This window comes from Manacus vitellinus, unplaced genomic scaffold (genome assembly GCF_001715985.3).
Source record: "Manacus vitellinus isolate BGI_N305 unplaced genomic scaffold, ASM171598v3 scaffold_2_pilon, whole genome shotgun sequence".
NCBI lineage: Eukaryota > Metazoa > Chordata > Aves > Passeriformes > Pipridae > Manacus > Manacus vitellinus.
Genome location: NW_021940208.1, coordinates 18,005,854 through 18,032,179, shown reverse-complemented (window position 1 = coordinate 18,032,179; position 26,326 = coordinate 18,005,854). Strand labels below are relative to the sequence as shown.

Genomic DNA, 26,326 nt, shown 5'->3' with positions numbered 1-26,326 from the left:
CAGTATCAATCCCTGGGCTACACTGTTAGTGATTGACTTCCAGCAAGCCTTCATGCTGCTAATCACAACACAGTCAGTCTGGTAGCTCAGTTTTCAGCCCACTTCACTGTTCATAAATCTGTTTTGTATTTCATCATTTTGTCTATGATGACGCTACAGCAGATATTGTCAAAAGGCTTTAAATAAATGGTATCCTTTGATCTCCCATCATCGACCATGCCTGTTACCTTGTTTTTGAAGGCTATTGAGTTGGTAAAGCATGATTTCCCCTTTGCCCCATCACTTCCACAGGGTTATGGTGAGGATTACCATGCAGTAGTTCCTGGATCCTCTTTCTTGCGCTTCCTGAAGAAAGGAGTCACATTTGCTCTCCCCTAGTAGCCATGAGCTTTCAAAGACTACCAGGTCAGACCGTGATGCCAGCCAGCTTCCTCAGCTTGTGGTTGCATCCTGCCAGGTCCTATGGACCCAAGCACGTCCAGTTTGTTTCAAATGTTCCCTAACCTGTTACCCCTGTACCAAGGGTAAGGACCTAGTTCAGGCCTTCCCAATTGGTCTCTGGGAAACAGGATTCCTGAAGGCCTCCTGAAGGTAAAAATGGAGGTAAAGGCAGTATTAACTACCTGGGTCTTTTTCATCTCCATCACCATCATTCCCCTTTCTGCTGAGTGAAGTTTACACAGTCACTGAGCCCTCTTTCAGAATGGGCTTTCTAGTTGGAGGAATAAAAATATAACAATAGATTACACAGAAGCATTCTTAACCCTGAAAGCAGATAAAGGACAAACCGTAACACTACTTTTACTTAAGAGGCCCATAGCATTTAGTATGACAAATCTAAACTTAAATTACATTATTACTAGCTTCTAAAGAGAGAACTGCTGATTTTCTCGTTCCAGAATGGATTTAGAATTGGACTTGTATACATACATTTTGTTTATCCTCAATTCACTGGGTAGAAAATTACATTTCAGACCCTGAAATTCCATCTTGTGAGCTTAATTTAGTTTCTGGTATTTTCCTTTTCTTGTCATCCTTCTTTCACCCTTGCATCTTTATGTGATAGTACCTCTGCTGCAGATTAGACTTTTTACTTCAGAATGGAAGACTCAGCAACTAGTAGAAATTTAATGCTCGAATGATTGTCCATAGAGGAGTCAGTAACTGACCATGATAATCCTAAACAAGTCTTATCAGAAGTACTTAATTGAACATTGAACAAACTGGTACTGAGTTTTAATGACTTTTATGGTAATTAAAGTTATGTCTTGCTGGACAGACTGGTGATTCAACTACACTGGACCATGAATGCCATGCCTACATTAATACCTGGGGCTGTTCTCTGGCCACAAGGCCAGACGTGATGAAACAGGCTACAAGTGCATCATAAAACATTATCTACATGCAACATCCAGTTCTCTCTCAATTCCTCAGCTCTTGTCAACTTCTGAACCGTGCCTGAGAATTGTTAGGGGGGTTATCCAGGCAAAATGAGGAAGAAATGGAGCAGCTTTACTAGACAGGGATTTCTCTGACTTGCATACAAGGAACAGGAGAGAACAGACAGGCCAGCAAGAGACTGACTAGTTTAAAGATCCTAAACAAATTAGGAACTACAGGACAAATGAGATCATAGCTAGAAAGATGACACTTGTTGACTGTCCCTCTCCTTACCATTACAAAGACTAAACATCATGCTTAAAAATTATTTTGCCAACCTTTTTTTGCATGCAGCACAAATTAGCCCAGAAAAGGTTTACTCAGAAGAGCAGATAATTCACAACGAACCTAGCACAGAGATGGTTCAATCTCTGGCATATTCTGCAACTAAAGCATGTTGCCATTACAGCCAACATGAAACAGTAACTCCAAAGACACAGAGGAAAACCCCACAGAAAGTCACAGCAATACCCTCAGACAGTTCTAAAACAAATAAATAAACAAAAAACCCACTACCCAAGCAGGTTGTTGTAAGAGGAGCCACTACACTGTATCAAACACAACATACATTGCTTAACTATGTACATTTTTCCCTGCAGTGATGTCTTCCTGTAATCGATGGGAAGGATTTCCTCTTTTAATAAATTTTAAGTGCAACTTTAAGTATAGGATTACAAAGCATGAACGGATATATGTCAGGTCTTCAAAATTGTATCTGAATATAATACTGCATTTTAATTTTGTGTAGCAGCTATATATTAGTATATCCTGTGTGAAGAAGAATTTATATTGATCTCATATTGTGAAGCACTGTGCAATTTCAATTTCCCAGAAACCCCAATAAAGAAAGTTTTGAGCTACTCGAATCAGGCTCCTAATTTGAGATCCAATCCCCAAAATGCATAAAACCCACATTCCAAATTAACCACTCTTAATTAGTAACAATAAAGAAAATTCATATGAGAGCTACAGTTGACTAATTCTTTTCTTTATCAGAAAGGATTTCATTCAAAAGGGCATCTTTTATCATGAGAAGCGGTAAAAAAAAAACAAACAAACTTCCAGATAATTCTAATTGTGTTCAAAGTGGTTTCAATGGGTAGTCTTTTGTAACTAGGATGAATTACACTATTTACACCCATCCTCAGGCGAACAGTCTCTGAATCCAAAAAGATTAATAAAATACCGATTTTTAAAAATTATTGAAATTAAGCAAATATTTTCAGAATCTCCTAAACCTGTTGTTTAACTTCAGGTACAGTAAGACAGCAAAGAAATTAAAATTAAGAAAACATTGAGATTTTTTATTTCAGAGATTCCAAGATCATTGGGTGCTTTGGATATAGTATGCTCCAATTAAATATGTAAGGCTAATTATAAACAGCTGAAAGTTGGTTACCTACCAAATGCACCCAGCAAGTCTACTACAGTTTCTGAAAGTAAACAAGCACTATAAAAGGAATATATTTTGAGTGATTTATACACAGTGCATAGACCCATCTGACTGCCAAGAGAACATACTTCAATGTCATTACCTACATTAACTTATGTGAAGATTGCTCTTCAGAAGAGGAATAAAATATACATCAGCAGGAAGGTTAAATCAAAGCTACTTAGATAACTTTTAAGTCTAATTCTTTTAAAACACTTTGCTGATAAGCTTTTGATTACAGCAGATGCACTACTGTAAGACTTTAAAAGTAATGTCTGTCTTTCATGTAATAAAATGATATGTATTTCACAACTCTCTGAAAAAAATTATTGGCAATCTATCCAATCCATTAGCACAAAAATATTTCTTTATGGGTCAAAGGCGGGCATATTTTTATGGTGATTCCGCTATTTAAGTTGCATCTTAAATCAGATAAAGAGAATAAAATATCCTGCTGTGTCTTGATGGCCAAAGAAAGACTTACTCAGAAATAATGTCAACAAACCCTCACAGACTTACTGCACATGGAATATAGTTAAAACTACTACCATTTGATGTAAAGAGTGACTGGCTTGTTCTTCATTATTTTAAAACATTTTTGTATGTTTCCTATTTTGCTAATATTTGTTAGGACTCTGATTTTTTATTTATAAAATTCAATACATTTTATATTGTTATACTTTTCTGTAGATAAAACCAGTATCATATTCATATGAATATGAATTCAATGTTGCTTCTTGAAAATTATATAAACATACAAAAAAACCCCTGTTGTGTTTCCCAGAGATGAGCATTCAGCACAAGTTCGAAGATTTCACTCTACACTTTAATCATTATCCTCTAGAAAGGACATAGCAGAAAGCCAAAGGGTCAAACTGGCAAACTATGTTGCTAATCCAGATTCTTTTTTCACGTCCTATTTCTAAAGCAGCACACACAGAAACTTGTGCTGAACTCAGGACACAAGTGCTATAATTGCTTCACAAGATCTTTCAGCAGAGTGAGGTCTACAAACCCTTAAACATGTTAAGATTTGAGGTATATTACTATGTGTACAATGGGGTTTGTTTACTTGGACACTGGAGCCTTTGCTTTAAAGAGGAGTCTCAACACTTATAACAACTGATAGTGGCAATCAAAATCTAGGAAACAACTAAACAGTTTTTAAAACAAACAAAAAACAAATCAGAAAACAAAAATTCAAGCCACAATATCAGAAGGAGCCTTCCCTATCTTAACTTCACCTTCCTCCCTATCTTCTCCCTCATTTTCATGTTCAAGTCACTCCAATGGACATAGAGCTCCCTTTATGTCCCAGATACAACTTAAAGATGAGGCAGCATCTTCATCACTTGCATACAAGAACATTTGGTAGTCATTCTCCCCAGTCCACAAAATACCAATAAACCCAAGAAAAACACAAGTCTGACAATATGCATCTATGACATGTGACTTCAAAATGCAGAATCCAGAGCTTTCCTATGAGTCATCAACCTATCCTTCCTGAAGAAGACAACACTTTAATAGAAACATTCAAGAACTAAAATTCTGAAGAGTATACTAAATAATATATGTAGAAATACGCAAGAGAGCGTAAAAATACACATCAAAGCAAGATACTATCAATTTTATAATTTCTATTAATAAAGCAGTGGTCACTCACCCAGATCAGTGGGTGAATACATACCCAATCAGCAATGTACTAATGGTATATCTTAACAAAAGGCCCAATAAAAATCAGAACCAACATACATACAGAACCAACATCAGTTTGCAATATGAACAGTAAATCAAATAAAAAAATGCTACACCTCCCTCCCCCTGCATTTTCAATCAGCAGAAGGTCTTGGTAGCAGTATTAAAGGGAAACCAAGCCAATCTTTTCAAGTCAGGAAGGAAAGAGAAGGAACTTTTGGACAAGCCAGTTTTGCCTTCCCTTCTGCTGGATCATACTTGTAAAATGCAGCACCATCACAGGCCAATCTCCCAAATGTCTCCAAACTGTGCAAGGTGCCACTAGGGGTACCATAAGTGAACAGCAATTATCATATGCAGATTGCAAGCATGCATTATTATCATGCAGTACAATTTATTCAGAGAGGAGGTAGGATATTCAAATCTTCACCAAATTAAAATACTGAACACAGATCATTATAAATCAAGACACATACTGTAGCCATAATTTTAAGCATCCTTATTAAAACTAATTAGATTTTGGCAAGTCTTTCTCAATTAACATGACCAGTCAAAAGAAAAAAATAAGTCATACATACTGGCTGTTTTATCTCCATGATTCACGAAACATTAAATAATTTATTCACATCACTGTTGAACAACTTTTGAGTGTTTTTTTTACATATAACCCCCTTCTTTCCTTTATTATTTTCATCATTATAATTTACATGCAAATATAGTGTCAAATCAACTTACTTATTTTAGAAAGTGACTTTGCTAGACTGTACGCTGGTCTGAACTCCAGAAATGCTTTGAGAGAGTATCTCAAGACTTCTAACTGCGATAATATGTTCACTGGGGGAAAAAAAAAAGGCAGTGAATTTGTTACAGAATACTAGCTATTCTGTTGTAAAATCAGACTAGCAACCTACATTCTTACTTTGAGTAGCTGTGTAAAGTACTGTTAACCACTGACCTTTATTACATTAGTTCATAGCAACACCACACTGCTTTTACAAAAGTAGAGATAACATGTTGTCCCACAGAATACATAGAGCTTATTTTGGCTGGGAAGACAACACCTGAGGCACAGGCATACCGCTGTGAAATGGAGGTGTGCCTGGTCCTCGGAGAAGCAGAAAAACCAAAGTATTTTTCTCACCTTCTGTTCTTAAAAACTGACACAGCATTGTCAGTTTTTGTCATTGTCATTGAACAAGCAGTATTCAACAATGATACAGATTACCTGGATACAAAAATGATGCAGGAGAAGAAAAAAAACCTACAAGACACTAATAACAGTACTAGAATTGGATTTTCAGTGGTACTTAAACAAACACCTCCAACTCACAATATGAATGGCTTCCAAGTAAAACTTAAACATTATATTTTGACCTTTTCAATTTCTGTATTGTTTATTCTATTTTCTACAGAAAATTAACATTCCCAGGCAAAATCTCATGTCTTTGCTATGTATAAATAGGAAACTCAAAAAACAACATCAGCAGCCTTCCAAAAAGAAATAGGAGTAAAAACTCACCCTACACTTCCCTAGATTAAAATTAATAAATACAGACTAATTTTCTTTTGTGCTTTTGAACATGTTACCATAGACATTTAATGATGTTTAGCTAATGCATTTTAATTTTGTGCCCCTTCAGTTAGTTCTAATTTACCTTTCCTAGGTAGCTCTCTCAAGACATGGTCTCCTAAGATGCCTTCATTGCCCACTCAGTCTTTATACAATTCTTTCTTTTCTCATTAAAAAGTAAGAGGTTTATCATGGAGATTACTCAGGTTAAGAAAAGACACTGTTCACTTTTGCATGGTCCTGCCAGGGTAAAGTTCAGTCATGCCTACGATCAGCATCAGTATGCTGAGCTGAAGGCATGTTCAGCAGATACGTACAAACTCCACTAATTAAGATGATGAATCTCTCCACTGACAATAAATGGCCCTATAATGTTGATTTCTCCCTTGTGCCTGTGTTGGTTTTTCTTCTTTTTAAAGATAACCATGAAATAGTAAAAACTAAGACTTTGATATCACCAGTTGACATTAACCAAGCCCTGAAGCATGCAGCAGACCTAAACATTTCAAATTTAAAGAACAAAAAGAAATTAAGTGCTTTGTGGAAGAAGAAAAAGGTATATCTGTGCAGCGTATTCCTTTGGCAATGGCATGGTTTCTCCATACAGTCATAGTTTCTGTCCTCCCCTTGCCATGTGGGAGTGAACACTGACATGTATGGTATCCCCAGGGATACCATTCTCTGGTTAGTCCTGCCTAGGCATATGTGAATGACTAATTTCATGACAGCAGGACACAGATGTGTCATGTTTCTCACATTGCAGCTTTCATTTCTAAAGAGTGAGCTTCTATCACAGTTAAGAAAAAGTTGTAAAACAAGCCTATGGAATGTAAGATGCCTCCCCAAGGCTGCATCAAGTCTGAAACAAAAGTCCCAATGTATGAACTGACATATATCCTTGCACCTAGATGCCTTGATGTGTCACTATTCACTATTTTATTAGTTAAGCTCCTTAGGACAGAATAAAAGGAAAGAAAACAAGAGGTGCATGACTTCAGACTAAACTGCAACCATGTCCTAAACATGAGATAGGTTAATGGTGATATAAAAGACTTAGCAGAGATATGGGGATTAGAAGAATGTAGAGTAGACAAAACGATAAAGATTTAAAATATTTCTATTAAGAGATGACTAGGCTGAAACAAGGAAGTAAGAATTACCATATTCTTCAGAGGGCTTCAGCACTGATCCAAAAGACTGCAGACAAAGTCTGTCTATACTTCTATTTATTATCTGTCTATCTATCTATCTATCTATCTATCTATCTATCTATCTATCTATCTATCTATCTATCTAACTATCTCAAGTGCTCAAAATCAGGTTGGGTAGGGCTTTGAGCAACCAAACATAGCGGAACATGTCCTTGCCCACAGTAGGGTGGTTGGAGTACATGGATTTTAGAGGTCCCTTCCAACTCACACTCTGATTCTATGATACAGCTCTGTTTCCATTCTAACATTCATTTACAGCATGAAAGACAATGGTTTAGAGGACTTCAGGCTTACTTTGTTAACCTGTTTTCAAAAGCAAATCAAGTAAAGCTCCTCCCATGCTGACCTACCAAATGAAAGACTATACCCATCTTTCCATCATGCTCCATCAATTGCTTATAGGAAGCAATTTGCATTACCTTTGAGTTAAGTGTTCTTGAGTGTACAATAATACATCTGCCTTGGATTTTGTAAGCATAATGGCTGTGTTCCAGACACACAAACTACATGAAAGTGCTTATATCTGACACAGCACAAACAATGGAGTATTACTGGTAATTTGGGAGGGTGGAAACAGAGAAGAAAGAACTGCATTTAAAAAAAAAAAAATCACAGAATAAAGGAGATATCTGGCTGGACACAACAGAGTACAGGTGTTGGAGATCACACACAAGGCTAATATTTAATACGTTTTTTCTAAAAAAAATGTTGATGTACAGGAAAAAAAGCAAAAAGTTACAGGAGGGGAAAAAAAAAATCAAAAACCCCAAACACAGAAGTAATTAAGGAGCAGAAAAAGTAGTTCAAAGACAAAAAGCAGCAACTGAGATACAGACAAGCTACAGAGGCAGATTAGATACAGAGGGTTTATCCTGTCCAAAATAATGTGCTTTGACAGTCACCAACAGACCACATCACCTTAGGAGGAACTTGTTCAGACACTGGGAAGTCCAGGAGCCTTGGGCATATCTGAGTCACATGACATGAGATCTGATAAGGTTTTTTGCATTTTTTAAGTTGGGAAGTAAAATAGGAAGGAAGAGAAAAGCTCTATTTCCTAAGGAGTTGAACTATTTCAACAACCTTAATAAAGGTACAATAGAGGTTCTAAATCTCACACAAACAGTGCTGGCCTGTGTTCTCTTTTAACATTGTATTCATATTCCTTCACCAGCGTTTCAGCTCTTGAAAAGGTACCCATGTAAGTTTAGCTGTTATTAAGGAATATAAAATTAATATTTAAATAATCAATAACACTTTTTTATATACTTCACAGCTCTTCAAAGATCTGTATTATTGCACTATTTCCCCTTGGAAATGTGAAAATCCTAATTTTTGTCTGGAAAGGAAGAAATCTAAATTTAAAAACCAGTATATTTTTGTTTCTATAAAGGATTTCATTTCCTCTGATCACTCACAGAAACACATCTTCAGTTTCAGTAGGGATGAGCTGATATTGATTTTTTCCCCCCCTAGAACCTTTTAAGTCCTCCTAGTACAGATGACCTGATTGTTTTCCAACAAATCCTTTGTCCTCATGCTAATCCGTTGCCTATTTTTAGGCATATTTCAAATAATAAAAAAAACAAACACAAAATATTCCAGACTTGCCATCAGCTTGACTGAAATCCACTCTTACACCTTGTTCCTACTTCTTAACAACTAGAGAGTTAAACTAAATTATTAACTCCTGACATTACAGGCTCCAGTGCAAACCAGGAATTCAAAGCACGTATTTGACTATTTAGTGATGTTAATTTCTGGCTACCACAAAAAATAAAATAAATAAATCAGCTAGACTGAAAAAGTCTGCATATCTCCAAACCACTCTCCTCCAGAAAAGCAATGAGAGAAAGTATTAGAGCAGCAAGAGAGACTCTTATACTGTTTTTAAGTGGGAGTTGGGAAAAATGCAGTTTAAAGTTCTAGAGAAACAACTGGCTTTCTTTAAATGCAAAGTTTTTTTAAAAAACTCCTCAAGCAAGCAACGTGAAATCAAAACTATGAAGTCTCTCTTTTTGGTTCCATCACTTAAACTCTAGTGGCTGACATAATTTAACATGAAAGGGCACTTGATTAAATCCATCTGTGAAAACTGTCTTAGGTTTTAAACAAGAATAAGTTCTGACTGGAATCAATTACCAAAAAGGTTTAAAATATATTGCATCAACAAACGATTAAAATAGCATTTCCTACCTGAAAATATAGACGGTCTTTTCTTAGGACGCCTTGGATGTATAGGGTCTATATTCCTAATATTTCTTTGAAACTTTCCTTTAAAATCCTTTTCTAACAGGATATCCGGTGGCAGGCTTCTCCGTCTTGTTGTTTTATAACGAGTCTGATAGGAATTCAATTTACTATTAGTCCTGGAGTACAAGCTGCTGTCATCAACTGCCATTATAGGGCACTAACTGTTAGAGTCACCCCAGGAAAGCAAAGGCAGCCTGGAGATCCAGAAGTATTTGGACTAGTGGTTACAGAGCTGAGCAATCTCAGATGTTCTCATGCTCAACTCACTTGTTGGGGAAGTTGAGCAGGTGGATAGGCATGTGCTGAGACAGGTGTAGAGTTACTGCATCGCCCCTCCTTGCATCAGTGAAGTAGCACAGGGAGGAGACAGGCTGAAATAATTTGTTTGAAAGTTCTGAGGTAATTAGAAAGTTCAACAAACCTGAGCTCAGCAGCACAATCTCAGCAAAGGGGGAACTACAATTTAACATGAGGCACTGTCTAGGGTTAGTATGGTTTATATTATACCCACAGCATTTCTCAGATCAGTTCATTAATACTTCGTTAACTTGGCAAGCTAAACAGGTGATGCTAAACCTTTTGGAAGGAATGGGAGAAATTATATATCTTGATATATATCTGTGTAGCTTTTTAAGTATTTTATTGTGTTAGAAATGCAGAAGGATGCAAAGTCTGCTAGATTTTGTCTTGCTCCTCCTAGAATTGTATTGAATTTGGCTGAAAGTTGAAATTATGAATGGAATGATTCAGTCTAAAATACACTGGACTGAGAAATCACACCTTCAATTCAGAAAAGCTGATAAATTAAACCAAAGTGATTTAAACCAAATGAACATCAAATTAAATATTTAACATTAGATAGCAAAGTGACCATCTATAATGCTGCTGCTTCCTTTGAGAACACACGCAGGATCACTCTCGAGGAGAAAAGACAACGCAGAAAGAACCGTGTCTTGTAGAATATACCACCTAAGGAGTGCTTCTGCTGTGCCTTTTGCAATCAGACATTATCTCATATAGGCCTCATTAGCCACCAGCATGCTTGTAACAAATGTGGATAGAGCCTTTCCCAAATCTTCATTCGTGAAGCCTAGCCATGATGATTATTTCTGATCTTACTGAGTATTCAAAAGATCATGAGCTCTGTTTATATGTGGAAATAAGCTTTTGAAAATTCTACTGGACTCCAAAGGAGGTTTAGGTGGTGCGAATTAAGTTATAACCAAAGGGAATCATATGTCTAAATTGCTCAGTTACATTTTAAAAATTCCTCTAGACACTGGTCTTCATCACTGGAGACCAAAACACTTTGTTCAAGTCCTTCAAATCTATAGCAGCTGTGGATCTCATCCTCTGTTTTTCCCAGCTAATAACTCCTCCCTCTCAAGAAAAAAAAAAAAGGTCCAAGAAGTTTTCCTTGCTTCTCCTTCTCTTCCAACTCCACTTGCTTTTTCAGCTTTGACTGAACCAACACAAAAATATTCACTTCATTCCTGATAACACAACTAAACCAAAATACATAAAAAAACCCCCCTTTTCAAACCAACAGAAAATGTTTAAATCTGAGCAAATAAATATCTCTGAACCATGTGTGAAGACTGAGAAATAAGAAATATCAAATGCAGGAATTGACATTTGAGGAGCTTTAAACTGAAATTTGACAGAAGCTTTATATAAAATTTCAGTATCTTCAATAACTGACCTAAGCATCAAGCTACAGGATATTCTGGAGACAGCTCTTAACTTTTCCTGCTGAAAGTACTCCAACACATATAAATAATTAAATATTCATTAGAAGAGTGACTTGAAAGAGACTGTCCCATATTCTAGCTGAGTGATACAATCGCTGCACTATACAATCTTACCTTCTGCAGCCCAATGAATATTCATGCCAAGTGGAACATTTCCAATAGGAGAAATGGCCGCTGAGACACTCAAATATGTGATAGTGGTCACACTCTATCAGATGGGGAAAACCTGTCAAGAGCACAAATCCCTGATCCAACAACAGTACACAGAAATCTAAGAACAGTTTACCCCTGAGTGGCCTTCAGGTGGAAATCCAGAAGACAGATGTAGACCCCAAACATCTCATCACTAAATTAATTGCCTTTTACAGGATCTGCTCTGGAACACACACTTGAAAATTCATTCAGAACTAGAAATCAAGACAGGCAAATAAATACTTGTTCTGAAAACTGAAAATCCTAAGCAGATAAAGCAAAGGAGCAGAGGTAAAACAGAAACTGAGGGTGCTGGTGGTGTCTGAAAGTTATTGAGAATGAGGTGCCTAAGTGCCATTTTAGTAGACTAACTCTATTATTTATCCCATCAAAGGTTTACACAAGATCCTTCAGAAGAGATTACCGCAAGAAAGTAATCCTTGTGTTACATTCAGAACTAATCAAGAAAGTGCTCAAAGTATGAAAAGCAAAGCACAGGAATCATAATTTGGCTAAATTTTAAGGCTGGCAAAGGTTCATAAGACTTCAGGCTTCTCTGGTAGGTTCTGTGTAGTTCAGTACTTTCTTACAATTTTAAAAGGTCAGTATAATAATCATTGGGTTTATCCATTACAGTCAAAGGCTAAATGAGGACATCATACCCCTTGCCTCGAACAGACTACTCAGTTGTAGTGTCTGCAGTTTCTATTATGAATTCTTTCAATCAAAATTTGATAAAAAAATGCTAAAAGTAACTGATGTTTGATAACCGATTTGTGTTTGGATGTCTGTACTGCAGAAACATAGAGTTGATGTTACAAAATCAGCCTGGTCCAGGTCATAAAAAAGCCAATTTTCTCATAGGGGAAATTATCATTAGCTTTTTGTTTAAAAATACAGCAGCAAATCTTGTTATATTTTATGTGCAGTAAGCCAAGTGTTATTATGATCGCATTAGAGCTGCTGTTCTCATTTTCAGCTGAAGAAATATTTGTGCTTATCAACAGCAGAAAAAGTTTCCTAAAAAGTGTTCTCAATGTGTCACCTTGTGCAGGCTGGCTCAGAAAATCTGTATTATGGAAGAAGAAAACCAACACCACAATGAATTCCTGTATGGTTTGGTAAAGTAACTTCTGTATCAGTGTACACGAATTCATGGCCCTTCCCACCATGCTGTACATAGCAGAATAAAGTGGTATGTAAATACCTCCAAGGGAGAAGAAGGCCTCTTAGCCATATAAGTTGGAGGAACTGCAATGGCAGGAGAGGAAAGTTCGAGCTTTACTAACATTTTAAGCCAGCACGGTTCAATAAATCAAGCCTCATCCTTCTTGCCTGTGTCCCATGGAGCTTCTGTCCTTGGTTCATTACCATCCACTTTGTGAGGCTGCATAGCAAACTATGGCAGAAACCTAGGTTACCTTTCGTTTATTTATTCATTTTTAGTCATGCTGTCACAAAGGACAAAAATACAAGAGTAAGCATCCAGGACAGGGATATATGAATTGCTTCTTTTAGTGACTGTGCCCGGTTACCCTTAGTTAAAATATTTGTAAAACTAAGGTTACAAAGGCAATGTTCAGGCTACTTAATTAATTTGTCTGTGTTTTACAGGTTTTAGACATATTTAAAGAAATCAAGTTGTTACCAATCAAGTTGAATATTCTTGGGTACCTGCTTGCCCAGGAGACTGTTGAACAGAACTTACCAATTTAGAAAATCAATTTTGTTCTTTTGTTCAGTGTAAGGACTTACTACCCAGCTCTCATTTCCTATACACATCAGAACAGTCACAGATCTGCCAAGTTATCTGTGTCATGAAGTCTCTAACCTCTTTTGCTTTGCATCTCAAATACAAAAGCTAAACAATGCAAGAAAGGAAAACTGGGTATCAAAAAGTGAGGAAAATACACAGCTGTTTAAATCCTCCAACTGTTACATAAGAAATTATTTGTTTAATTTTCTGGAATAACCTGGTTGTCTTAATCCATAGGATGTGAACATCTGACATATTCTCTGCTTGAATTAACCCATTTCTTCCAGCCTGAAGCTGTTATAAGAAGTCTGGTTTAGGTCCAACTTCAGCATCCAAAAACCCTCTCCTTAGTCAAGCATCATTTTTCAGAAGTGAGTATAAGAGAAAAAGGTCAATACACAACCAGTCATGGTCATCCTGTTAAAGACAGCAAAGAGATCATATTAGGTTCACATTAATTTCTACCCTTGTAGCAAACACTTGGCTCATAGAATTGTGCAATTAGGGCTTAGTTTCCTACTACACCTGACCTTCGAGAAACTAAATAAGAGTATTAGATGTTAGTCATATCATGCACTACATTTACAGTTTTAATTTGCAATAGGTAATTTAACATTGAATTGCAGTCACAGAAAAGAGAAACAGACTTTCAGCCCAGACAATTCTTCACCTCTCTCAAACACTAACAGATAAAGCATCAAGAAAAGATAGAGCTTTTACAGAGTTACTTTCTATGTTGGTATGTTGATTTTAATAGATGAATATTGACAAGAGATTTGACTAAGTATTTCAGCTGCATTGTCCTTCAGCCGAAAGAAGATAAGAACCTTTAAATGGAAATCATATTCTTGCTTGCTAACAACAAACAAAATATATGGTAAAAGCTGTAATCTGATTCCAAGATATTAGTTCCTTACTGTTTGATCCAGAATGTGCACTTCCCATATTAAGTAGGAAAGCTGACTTATATTGCAGCATTTCAAAAGCAAAAAAATTCATTTTCTAATGTCCATTTGTAATAATTTTATTTCACACTAATGTTCCCGTTACATGATAGCTGCCGCAGCCTTATTTTCATGAGAACTCGAAAGCTGATCCTTCTCCAACAGGAAAGCATCGCAAACCCTGAGAACAGGCATTTTCTGGCAGGGTAGAGTGTAGAGGCAGAGCACAGGAACCCAGCCAGCTGACAGGGCTCCTCACAGATGGCCTCAGAGCTGTCGGCACCCGAGTGGCAGCCCAGTGGCTGGGCATCTTCCAAAGATCACAGGCTGAGGGTGGAACTTGCCAGAATCTACACAATGGTAATGCTTGATATTATTCCACTGCAATCTGGGACATCAAGCCTATGCTCTAGGTACAATGGTTAGAGAAAGACCTGGGGCTACACAGGAATTTTACTTAGTAAGAGGTAGTATTAGTCTGGAATAAACACGGCAGATGTTCCTGTTTTTCCTATTGTGTTCTGTGTAGAAAGTGAATACTGTGAGCAACTACAAACACTAAGGTTAAAGATTTCAGAGACAATTTTCTATTTTAAACCACTTTTAAGTGTTCAGTATTCTACATAAATTAAATTTTGTTAGCGCATATGTGTGAGGTAATAACATCACTTCAGCTTCTGTAAAAAGTGTTAAATATATAGAGGAAAAAAATTCATCATGTTTGAAACTTGTGTGTATTTCTTAGAGAGGATCAATTTAATGAAATTTTTCATAAATTACAAAGAGTTTATGCTACACTTAATGTTAAGTGAGGCCACTGCCCAAGGTGATCACATAGACATAGGAAATCCAGTCTTCTTCCTTTCCTTGCCATGAAAACTAAAGGGTAATGAAAATTCTGATTTTTATGGATGAGCAAATGCCTATGTGGTCTATTAATAACACTGACTTTTATAAATTCCAACTTATCAAAGTTGCATTGATTCAGTGCTGGATGAGATTCAAAATAGATAGAGCAGGCAGAAATAGTCCCTTGCCCAAGATTTTGAATTGATTGTGTTACATGAATTTTGTTAATGAAGAGGAAAGAAGAAAGGCAGACAAAACTCATCTCACCCTTCAGTACACCTGTCCTTTGCAATGTAATGGGACAGACCTGAATTAGATTTCACATGTCTTTCTAATGTTGCAAGAAAAAGAAAAACAACAAAAAAACCAAAACATGGAACAGCGTATCAGAAAACACTTTGAAATAAGTACCACACAGAAAAGAGAGGAGGAGAGAAAATTCAGCTATATAGTTCTCTTAGATCCTTGTGAAGATGCATCTTTTCCCACCCTTCACATCTTCCTAAAACATCACACTCTAGTTAATGCAGGGTCACTTCCATCCCATCCTCCTTGAATATCCATGCCTTCAGTCTTAACAGATTGTGGGTTACAACCTGATGGAAGGGTTCGATCTCAAACCACTGGGCTAGTATTTGCTGAGTGTTATGTCATTATCCATACAAACAAAGAGAAGGTAACAACTATCACCAGCCTTTGAAAACAGTAACAGCATTTAACTCTTTAATAGGTGTTTCCTGTTCTCAATCTAGATACTACTTCAACATCCACATAACATAATGAAACATATTTTGCATCATCTATTGCTAATTAAAGGTGAGATTCAGATCATTCAGTGTTGACTTCAGTTCACATCTGAGTGAAATCTATGTGCCCAAATCTTAGGGATCAAGAGTGCCTTCTCTCCAGCACCATTTAATTTCTGAGTGAAGACTGTCATGATCCCACATGTCATGCTGGTCAGGAGCTCTAAAATGCTTGTGGTTTTGGGATTAAAAAAAAAATAAATATTTTGAGCCTCTGAAGAATATGACCCTTCTTTCTCAAATGGGGGAGAATCCATTTTGTGCTGCCTCTAGTGGGTTTAGAACAGCAGAAAGCACTACTGCCCAGGCTCCTACTGGTATAAGTTTCATCTGTACCCTCATGTTGGGGCAAACTGTTTCCTAGATCCTCAACAGTGACATCTGCTCATTTCAGAAGTGTAGTAGTCAGAACAGCCAGGTATAGCTTGTTTTTGTAAAACAAATATAACCTGGAGAAAAGGAGGCTCATGGGAGACCTTATCACTCTCTAAAACTGCCTGAAAGGAGGTTGCAGCAAGGTGGGGGTCAGGCTCATTTCCCAGGTAATAACTGATAGAATGAGAGGAAATGGCCTCAAGTCACACCAGGGGAGGTTTAGATTGGGTATTAAGAAAAATTTCTTCACCAAAAGGGTGGTCAGGCATTGGAGTAGGCTGTCCAGGGAAGTGATGAAGTCAGCCTCCTAGAGGGTATTTAAAAGACATGTAGATGTGGCACTGAGGGACATGGCTGAGTGGTGGACTTGACAGTGCTGGGTTAATGGCTGGATTTGACAATCTTAGAGGTCTTTTCCAACCTAAATGATTTTATGATTCTATGTAAGTACCTATATTTTGCCTGAGTCCTAGACAGATGGATCTCATATATGTACTCAGGTCATAGCTATATCATAGTGTTCTCAGGAAAAAAGTGTACTGGTAACTACTGTTAAAGGAATTGGAGCATAGAATTTTTTATTGTTTTTACTTTTCAGTGTCAGCTCAGAATATGCTTGATTATATGCTGAGCCTGTAGCTTTCCAGCTTCTCCATGTTCTCCCCAAAAACCCATTTCATTTTCACACAAAGCATGTTGAACTGAAGAGCCACATTCAGCTACCATAATTCTGGAGTTTTAGTAACAATATAATAAATGTAGATTAATTTCATATAGTGAAAGATAACCTAGGTTTATTCAACTGATTCTCCAAATTAGTGTTCTCAGTTTCATCTAGTGATCATAAAGGTATCTATTAAAGCAACAAAGGAGCACACAAACTGCAAGGTGTGTGTCTACCCTTCAGTTTTCTCCAGAGACAAAAGTGTTTTTTACAAAAGCATCTTAAATTTTTGTCTAAGATGGAAAATGCATTCCATCTCCCTCAATCTGCAAAATATCCTCCTTCCTAGCTGTCACACTCCCAGGAGAATCAGAACCACATGCATATTCTTGATGTCTGCCACACAGAAATGGGTTTAAAGTGAGTTGTCTGGCATGATTTAAGCACATTCCCTTTCATGGGAAGTGCGATTTACAGACTTATATACAGTTTGACTTAATTTTATCCTCTCTCTAGTACCAGTGAAACATTCAATTTGCTCTCTATATCACTGGCTGTGTTTCAGCTTCCTTAGTACTACCTATAAAACTGTCCCAAGTGCAAGAGCAATCAATATGAAAATGAAGGTATTCCATCTGAGGCCAAAGCTCTAGAAACATCAGAACACATCCTTACCAACTACTCTGAATGCCTGAATGCGTAAATAATCTTTAAAATCTCCAGTTACAAACAAAAACTCCATAACTGATTTGCCTGATTTGTTTAATTGTACAACACCAAACTTCTGTATCATAGAATCAACCGGGTTGGAAAAGACCTCAGAGATCATCAAGTCCAACTCTTGATCCAACACCACCGTGGTTACTAGACCATGGCACTGAGTGCCACATCCAGTTTCACTTTAAAAATCTCCAGGGATGGTGAATTCACCACCTCCCTGGGCAGCCCATTCCAATGTCCAATTACTCTCTCTGTAAATATTTGCTTCCTAATATCCAACCTAAACCTCCCCTGGCAGAGTTTAAGATTGTGCCCTCCTGTCCTACTGATTGCCTGGGAGAAGAGACCAATCCACACCTGGCTACAACCTCCTTTCAGGGAGTTGTGGAGAGTGATGAGGTCTCCCCTGAGCCTCCTCTTCTCCAGACTAAACAACCACAGCTCCCTCAGCCTCTCCTCATAGGACTTGTGATCGAGTCCCTTCACCACCCTCACTGCTCTTCTCTGGACCTGCTCCAGCACCTCAACATCCTTCCTGAACTGAGGGGCCCAGAACTGGACACAGTACTCCAGGTGTGGCCTCACCAGCACTGAGTACAGGGGAAGAACTGTACTTTTATTACACATACTTATTTTGCATTTGAACAGTATTAATAAGGCCCATTTATTGCATCTAACACTGCAATACAGTAGGATACTTCTTTCATAATAGAAGCATTTTTCTGTGTAGAGACTTACTCCCTCTCTGCATGCCTCTCTTCTCCCCCACTCTCTTTCCCATCTGCAGTAAGGAAAGCATTGCCTGGGCAAAATAAGAATGGCTTAGGCAAACTTCCTCTACACAAGTTCATAAATGTGGATTTAGAAGCAGACTGGAGCTCCTCTTGCAGTGTCACGGAAACAGAGAGAGCAAGGAAAGGAACAGTTACCTGAATATAACATGTAAATTTCCCCCCCTCCCCCACTCCTGCCATACTCAGAGATAAAAGCCGACAACCAGTACACATGTCAAAAAAATCAGCAAATGGAAAGGATGTGAGGAAACTCAAGGTCTCCAAACCACAGGAAGTAGTTGCCAACAGTAAGTAACTGAGACATGGTGCTGCCTCAAATAACAACGATCACTGCTTGGCAAGGACAAGCAAGGGATGACTCCTAAAGCAAGCTTTAAGGTAAGTGAAAAATTCCAAGTGCTTAAAGAATATAAAAGAGGGGGAAAAAAACCACAAAACACAAAAGAAAGAATAAGAGACACAGTACAGACTTATTTGAAGTCAGGGATATTTTAAGGTACTCTTTTGTCCACCTTGTTTCTTGAAGATGAGAACCTAACTAGTGAAAAAGCATTACATTTTTAACCAATGACATCAAAAGCTCCCAATTTTACTGATTATTTTTCTCCAACTTCTTAAAGCATCACCTGCATGACAAGATGGCTTCTACATCATGCCCAAAACATTGTTCCTGCACAGGACTGGAAAAACATCATGTTCTATTACACTGCTATAAATACGACACAATTTATATAGCCTATACAACAATGTTAGACTTAAGGGAGTGTGCCTGTGCATTTTGCATAGATATATAGATATAGATATTTAATGTGATTAATAAAACAGTACATATGTATACTGATTATTCAATTTTCCAGTAATATTCAGATTAGGATCTCAGTGGACACAGTTACTATTAATACAAGCAGAACAAGAACAAATTAGAAAAACATCTAAAAATTCCAATGAGATTATTTGTGACCACGTGCTGGCATGAGTTAACTACAGTTTAGACTAATTTGACAATTAATTTGCAAGAACAACAGTAAATGCATTCAAAACAGTATTAGAAGAGAGTAACTGTGTCCCCTTTCAAGCTCCCTAATACAGGCAAAATGACAAAAGAGGTCATGTGCTTAACATGCTCCCTTTAGGGGTTGTGTTGCTGAAAGTGCTGCAGTGGCCCAAGGCTCTCCAGATAAACACCTAAATATATATATACTATATATAATATATATATATATATACATATACATGCATACCCATATACACACACAGAGACTATTTTACACAATGGAAATAAGAAATAAAGATAATCTGCAACAACAGAACAGAAAAAGAGTTACTTTGCTGAGTGTCAGCTGTGCAACTGGTAAATTTTCAACTAAGACAACACAACCTTATTCTGAGCAGTAACACATATGAAAACAACTGAGAAACACACAGTGTTAGTGTTAAATAAAACTGTGCAGTAACCTAGTGTAAGACAGACAGTCACCGTAGCAAGTACATATTTTGAGACAACTGTTTGCCCACTGACTGTGAACATTAATCGACATGTTTCAGCTTTCTCAAGAAAAGGAAACACCCTTCCACTCCTTAATGTCTTCTACTGTTATCTCTATACAGAGCACCAGAAACAGAGAATTTATTTCACAGAAAGTCAATTAAGAGCTTAGTTAGCGAGGAAGAAAGCTTGCCAAGGGAGATAAATCCTGCAATGTTCCCAAAACTTAGGGAGACTCCCACTGAACTCTTCCAGTACTTCATTCCACAGTCAAGGGAGGTATGTGAAACAGCATCGTCTTCCTGCTTCTTCCAAGTTTAGCTCCAGGCTTTATAACCCCAAAATTAGAATAAGTGGCAAAATATTGAGGAGCAATAAATTTTTCAGCTGGACTTACGTAGGCTAATTAGGACTTTGAGGACTCAGGATGATAATCCTGAAATTAATCCAGATTCAAAGATACAAAAGACCGTGCAGCCCTGTTGCAGTATCCTCACATAGCTTGGATAACCTCTAATTTCCTGACATTTCGTATTAGTTTCAAGAGGAATTTGAAGAATTAATGCCTGTGATAGCATAGAATATTATGTTCTGTCTTATCTCTGGGAAGTCAAGTTGTTACCAGTCTCTAGAACAGGCAAATACGTTGTTGAACACTTCTGCAATTACGCATACATCCAAGAAAAAGTGGTAATAGTATAGAAACTAATTATTTTCAGGAAGACGTATATCAGTAAGGTAAGTCCTTCAATCAGTTTGCTTACATTTTCTGTAGTTAAGCACTACTGTCATGTTAGCAGTATAAATTTAGCTGATAAAGGGACTCTGCACCTGAGAACGAGTTACAGCTACGGAAGTGAAAAAGTACCAGAGCAAGGATCAGACTTACTCATGGCACTTGACACTGCTGGTCACATAATTTCTGTCTTTCTTAGGTGGAGGAAATTATTTGGGGGCTATCTATCCAAGTCTTGACTCCAAAAGCAGAGTATTAAGAAAACAGCTCTTTTGGCATAGTGTGCAAATGTAAGAAATATTTCTGTGGAGGATAAAAACTAGTAGTGGGTCCCAAAGGGACCTAAGGAAATCCCCTTCATTCCTAACACAGATTGGAAGCATGTGGAGAAACGGGTGCAGTTCAGATCGAACTTCAGCAGAAACGAGATTTCCAGATATGCTTCTCAAGTCTAACAAGCAGGACACATCTTCCATGGGAAAGAATACAGCATGAGCACATAAAAACCAAGAGATTAGTGTAAGGGAGGGTCATCTCCCTTACAGAAGCTGCAGAGATCTTCCTCCTAGCTAAAGACAGGCTTTTGGAAAGTCCTGGGGACTCACAGGAATTAAATAACAAAGCCCAGTTTCAGCTTGGGAGCCTAGTCTCCAGTACCTCTTTTACAGCCCGTGGAGAGAGCCATTGATTCAGGGCTGGGAATACTCTCTGCCTCTCCACTAATTATACTGAATAGTGGCAAAGACAAAGTTAGCTTTTGGGAGTTCCTGTTCCACAATGATAGGAATATCCCTCTTTCTTTGGTAGAAGATGCTACAACTCATCTATTTCCATGTTAATATTTCCTTCTTGTGAGAAAATTTGGGTTTGGATGGAGCTAGTTCAGTTTCAACATTCAGGTGCCTTTATTTATAAAGCTGAGAAATCTCTTGCTTTGAGATGGCTTTTTAAAATACAGAAATTTGTGGATGATGATCAAGTCATCTTGCAAAATTCTGTTCTATAAATTTAAACAAATGAATTCTTGAGGACTCACAGTACAAAAGCTAGATATAAGGACCTTGAAAAATTCCACAGGCCTCTTTTTTGAACTCTTTCCCTTATTCACACCTCTTTGTTAAGTGGAAATATCAAGGCACCAGATACAGCAGTTTAGTACCACAATAGGGGAAACTGTCTTTTCCCCTTAACTGCAGACTTTTATTGACAGTTACAGATGCTTACACTTTGAATGCTCATACAGGATAGATGAGAGGACCTTCTACACTACAGCAATCGTGAGTGAAGCACAGTAAACTAAAAAGGATTTTCTTGCACCAGCAGAGCTGCTCTGCTGGGGAGAGCTCAGATGTGAGTGCAGACTTGCCAAGACTGATAAATTTTTTCTGCCCTAAGCAGAGGGCAGGAGCAGGCTTCATCTCTCATTATTTGTTCTCTCCTAATTTGTTCATACAATTCCCAAGCTTTATGTATCATTACTTTAATTGGGAATGGCAAACTAATGGGCTGAACTTTCTTTGATGGTCAGAGTGCTATATAAAGAGATGCACAGAGTCAAAGTGAAAGATTCAAAAGGGCTTTATCTTCCGGTGTCTGAGACAATGCTGAAGAAACTGAAAAAATATAATAACAAGATTCTTACAGCAATTCTTACAGCAATTTTTGATGTTTCTACTTAGGTATCAAATTTATTCAAATTGGGAACTGAAAACTTCCTATATTATGACATAACCCTAAATAAGGGCAGCACTAGATTGGAAATATCTTCCTGTCAAATCATCTAAAGGAAGGTGTCTAGCAGCAGATTTCGGCTGCTATTACTGTTGAAACTGTACCTAAATTGGCAATCTTGATTTGCTACTGTACATCAACCTCCACATTAGCCAGTGTGTGGTGTGCGCATATCTATGTGAAAGTACGTACAAAAACACACTGAAAAATAAATCACAGTCTGCAACCTAAGCTAAAATTTTTCAGCTCACTTTCTGGAAACACAGAAAGTAGGTCAGCACATATTCCAAAATAGCACATCAGCACTAAAAGCAAAAGGACTTTTTAGCTCATCTCTCTATAGGGGAAAATGGAGAATAAAAGCCTTTTCCTTATTCTGCTATACGGAGGAACACGTACAAGAAAAAACTGCTTATACTTTAAAAAGCCTCCAAATGAGCCACCTATATGGGTTAAAATGTTGTCTGTTTTAATCAAAGCAAAATAACATTAAGTGGAACTATTTAAGCTTTATCTAAATATAACCAAGGGAAAAGCCTGAATGTTTAAAATGTGTTTAAAATGTTGTGCTGGATATGTATCACATCCTGTTCCTTGCACATCTTGTTCCCTGTATCAAAAACCTATTTGGTAAAATATTTACTTTGGAAATAACGGGATACTGTCTGTGATTTTGTTGTTCATCTTGTGATTTATTTTTGAAGTATTTGGTGTTGCAATAAGAATTGCTGCCTATTTTGTGTTAACTTTCATGCTAGGCACATTTTAAAAAAATATTTTTTTTAATACCTGATGCAGGTCTCCCACTTCTATATTTGTTCTTCTTCTATTAAGGAAATAAAAAGATTAAGCTAAAACCAAATTATTTAAGCACTCACATATCTTATAAAGATTCTTAGGAATTCTTCTGGAATTAATATTGATAACTCCTTTCATGAACTATTACAGTACTGTAATATGAAAAGAAAACCAAAATCCACTCTTAGGCAATATTAAATAATGCTTATCAGCCCTAAAATGTTATTACCTGATTCAAGTCAATATTAATACCATTGGCTGCAACACAGTGAATGATGCTTCCCACCATCTGTTTCCCAGAACAGATTTCAAGGTAGAACACTGATATTTTTAATTAGGAAAAAATTATATTGCCTCCCCCAAATTCCAAGTGTTAGCTTCATTTGGATCTCTGTGCTAGACTAAAATGAATGAATGCTTGAAAGTTACTGAGCAGTGGTAGTATGACCTTTTAAGTTCAGCGATTTCTATGCAATCAGCAGGAATTCCTAAAAATAACAAAACAAGTCTATTTTTAGCCTCATTCTCTGGGGTTTTTTTCATTTTCTTTTTTTTTTTTTTTAACTACTACTATACTTGTGTTCCATCTCAGTTCTTGGACATATAGCTCTCATTTATTTTCCTGCATCAATATCTCATCCAGCAGTTTGTGAAGTACTATAATCCATGTATATATGCACAAAATTTAGGCAGATATACAACTGGACTCTTCCAAGAGCCACACTCCCCAAGAAGGGAGATTAAAATGGAAAACAACTTCCTGAACCCACAGCTGCTGGGATCTGCACTTTTCTTTGACACTCAAACCAACATTTGCTATCATAACTTAAGTAAAAATCAGGAACTTCCTATGTAACACAGGCTACACAATTAACTAAGTGAAGAAACTATAGTTTCTCAAACTCTGATAAATGAAGTCAAAATACTAAAATAAAATAAAATGGTTGAATATTTATGTCCTGTGAGGTCTCCACCTTGCTAAATTTTAAAACCGTAGCCTAGCAAATAAAACGCATAATTAAACATGTTTAATTGCATTCCTAGATTACTGCCAGATAGTTTGTCACATGCCTTGCTGGGTCTAAACAGAAGTTTTCATTTGTTACTTCTAAAAGCCAAAGGCGCAGAAGTAATTGAGTTCAATTTACAGCTGGACAAATATACTATTAAAACATCATCAGATCAAATAAATAAAATAGTATAAATTTACAGTGAAGTGTTCAAATAAATAAGGGAAAATGAGACAGTTGTGTTTATGTGTAGCAAGAGATATGATCTCCTAGCATTCTCTCACTGGTGCCAGCAATGTCATCCTCCAAAACCTGAGAGATCTATGAAAAGATAACAGGTCATACATTCATCAGACTTCAGTTCTGCTAATTCTGACATGCCACCAGTGTAATTAAAAAGCAACACTGCTCTAGTGAAACAGAACTAAATCATTCCCTCTGTTCCCTGGGATCTTTTCTAAACTGTAAAAGACAAGAGATTTCACAACAGCTCATTATATAATTTGGTTTGGTATTAGAAAATAAATGCCCACAAATATACCTGCAAATTCACATAGTTCCATCTCTGAGTTCAAGGACATTTACAAGACACCTGCTAATATGCCAAATTTGTATTCACTGGAGTGGGAAGCCTGCTATCATGAGATACTGTTTTCACTCAGAAGCCAGTAGCTTAACTGCTGAGAGATTGTATCTTCTTAAACTGCTTCTGAAGGAGAAACGTTAGTATAATCAGTTGCTTGAAGGCACAGTAAAACAGGTAAACTAATCCAGAAGTGGTCAGATCTAGTATTTTCTGAGCTTGCTTAACCAGGATGTAGGAGGTCCTAGAATTACAGTTGCAAGGTAGTCTAGGAAACAGCTTTTACATTTCCCAGTTTACAGGCTGTTACTACATATAGTTGTACTTTTCCAGACCAGAGTCATCAGGCATTCCCTCCCAGCTCATGTGGTGCAACGCTACATGCTCAATCTTGTGTCTAGAGCACTAGAGATTGTGCTGTAGACTCCCGTGGCTGCAGTGCTCTACATAGGGTAGATGTCTGCCTTACACCTTTCAGTGACTGACATGGGAATTTCAGCAAGTTCCAACTGTACACGGGGTTGAAATTGCACATGCTGCCAGGGAGACGTGTCCTAGAGCCCTAACTCAAACTGAACTTACAGACTCAGCCATATGGAGCCCTTTTCATGCCAGCTGTAAGGTACACATCTCTGGTGTACAGAATAGCTTATCTCTAGGCAATGAAAATCACCATTTTCATAGTGATCACACAGGTCTAGAATATATATCACACACAGATCATTGTGCTCTACAGCATAAATACTTCCTCTACTTGTTTTGATCTGCACTGTCTTGGGCAAAAAATATCAAAATAAAATAAACACCGAATAATAAATCATATAATAATAATTGTCCCACTGTACTGAAAACCATCACTGAAAAATTTAGAAAAGCTGAAACAGAAAAATCTGTATTTAAATGATCAACAAAGAAAATAAAATAAACTACTCAGAAAAGTCTGTGACCTCGTTAAGTGCCTTTATAGTACTGCTCTTTAAAAGCAAAAGAAAATATGTCACTCCCCAGTGGAGTAGAATTGAGAGCACTACAGAAGCCAGTACTACAGGAGAAACACTGCTAAGAATATAATTTAGAGGGACTTACAGTCAATTACACTGTACCTGTTTAACTGTCGACAAGAAATCTTATTTTTATGGCAGAAGGACTAAATAAAGAATAATAATGGTTGGTTAAAACCCATTGAACCTTTTTTTGGTAGGAAAAAAATGTTTTGTTTTGTTAAAGAGGACAGTGATGTACTCACATTGCTATTTTTCCCCTGGTTCCTTGACATATAAATGCACGGTAGCAACTGAAGCTATTTTAGATACTTAACTCAGTACACGTGCAAAATGTTTATTCATCTGTTTTCAAACAACGTATCAGCATTTACAAAACCAAATATAGACAACTCTCTTCTGTAAGGAATTTCAGTCCAAGGAAGACTTTAACTAAACACTTGCACTGTATTAGATTAGCTAAAACCCACGTTTCTTCAGCTTCTGGTAATGGTTTGCCAGCTTTCACTAACATTAAGACAGAGTCCAT

At 37.1% G+C, this 26,326-nt stretch overlaps 1 protein-coding gene across 1 annotated transcript in view; it reads right to left on the bottom strand.

The window, feature by feature from the left end:
* FRY (FRY microtubule binding protein) overlaps window positions 1–26,326 on the bottom strand; it is a 205,115-nt gene that overhangs the window by 178,250 nt on the left and 539 nt on the right. The window contains exon 2 of the mRNA XM_018071108.2: window positions 5,303–5,401. The gene's annotated coding sequence lies outside the window, so the exon portion shown is untranslated. The remainder of the gene's footprint in view (window positions 1–5,302; window positions 5,402–26,326) is intronic.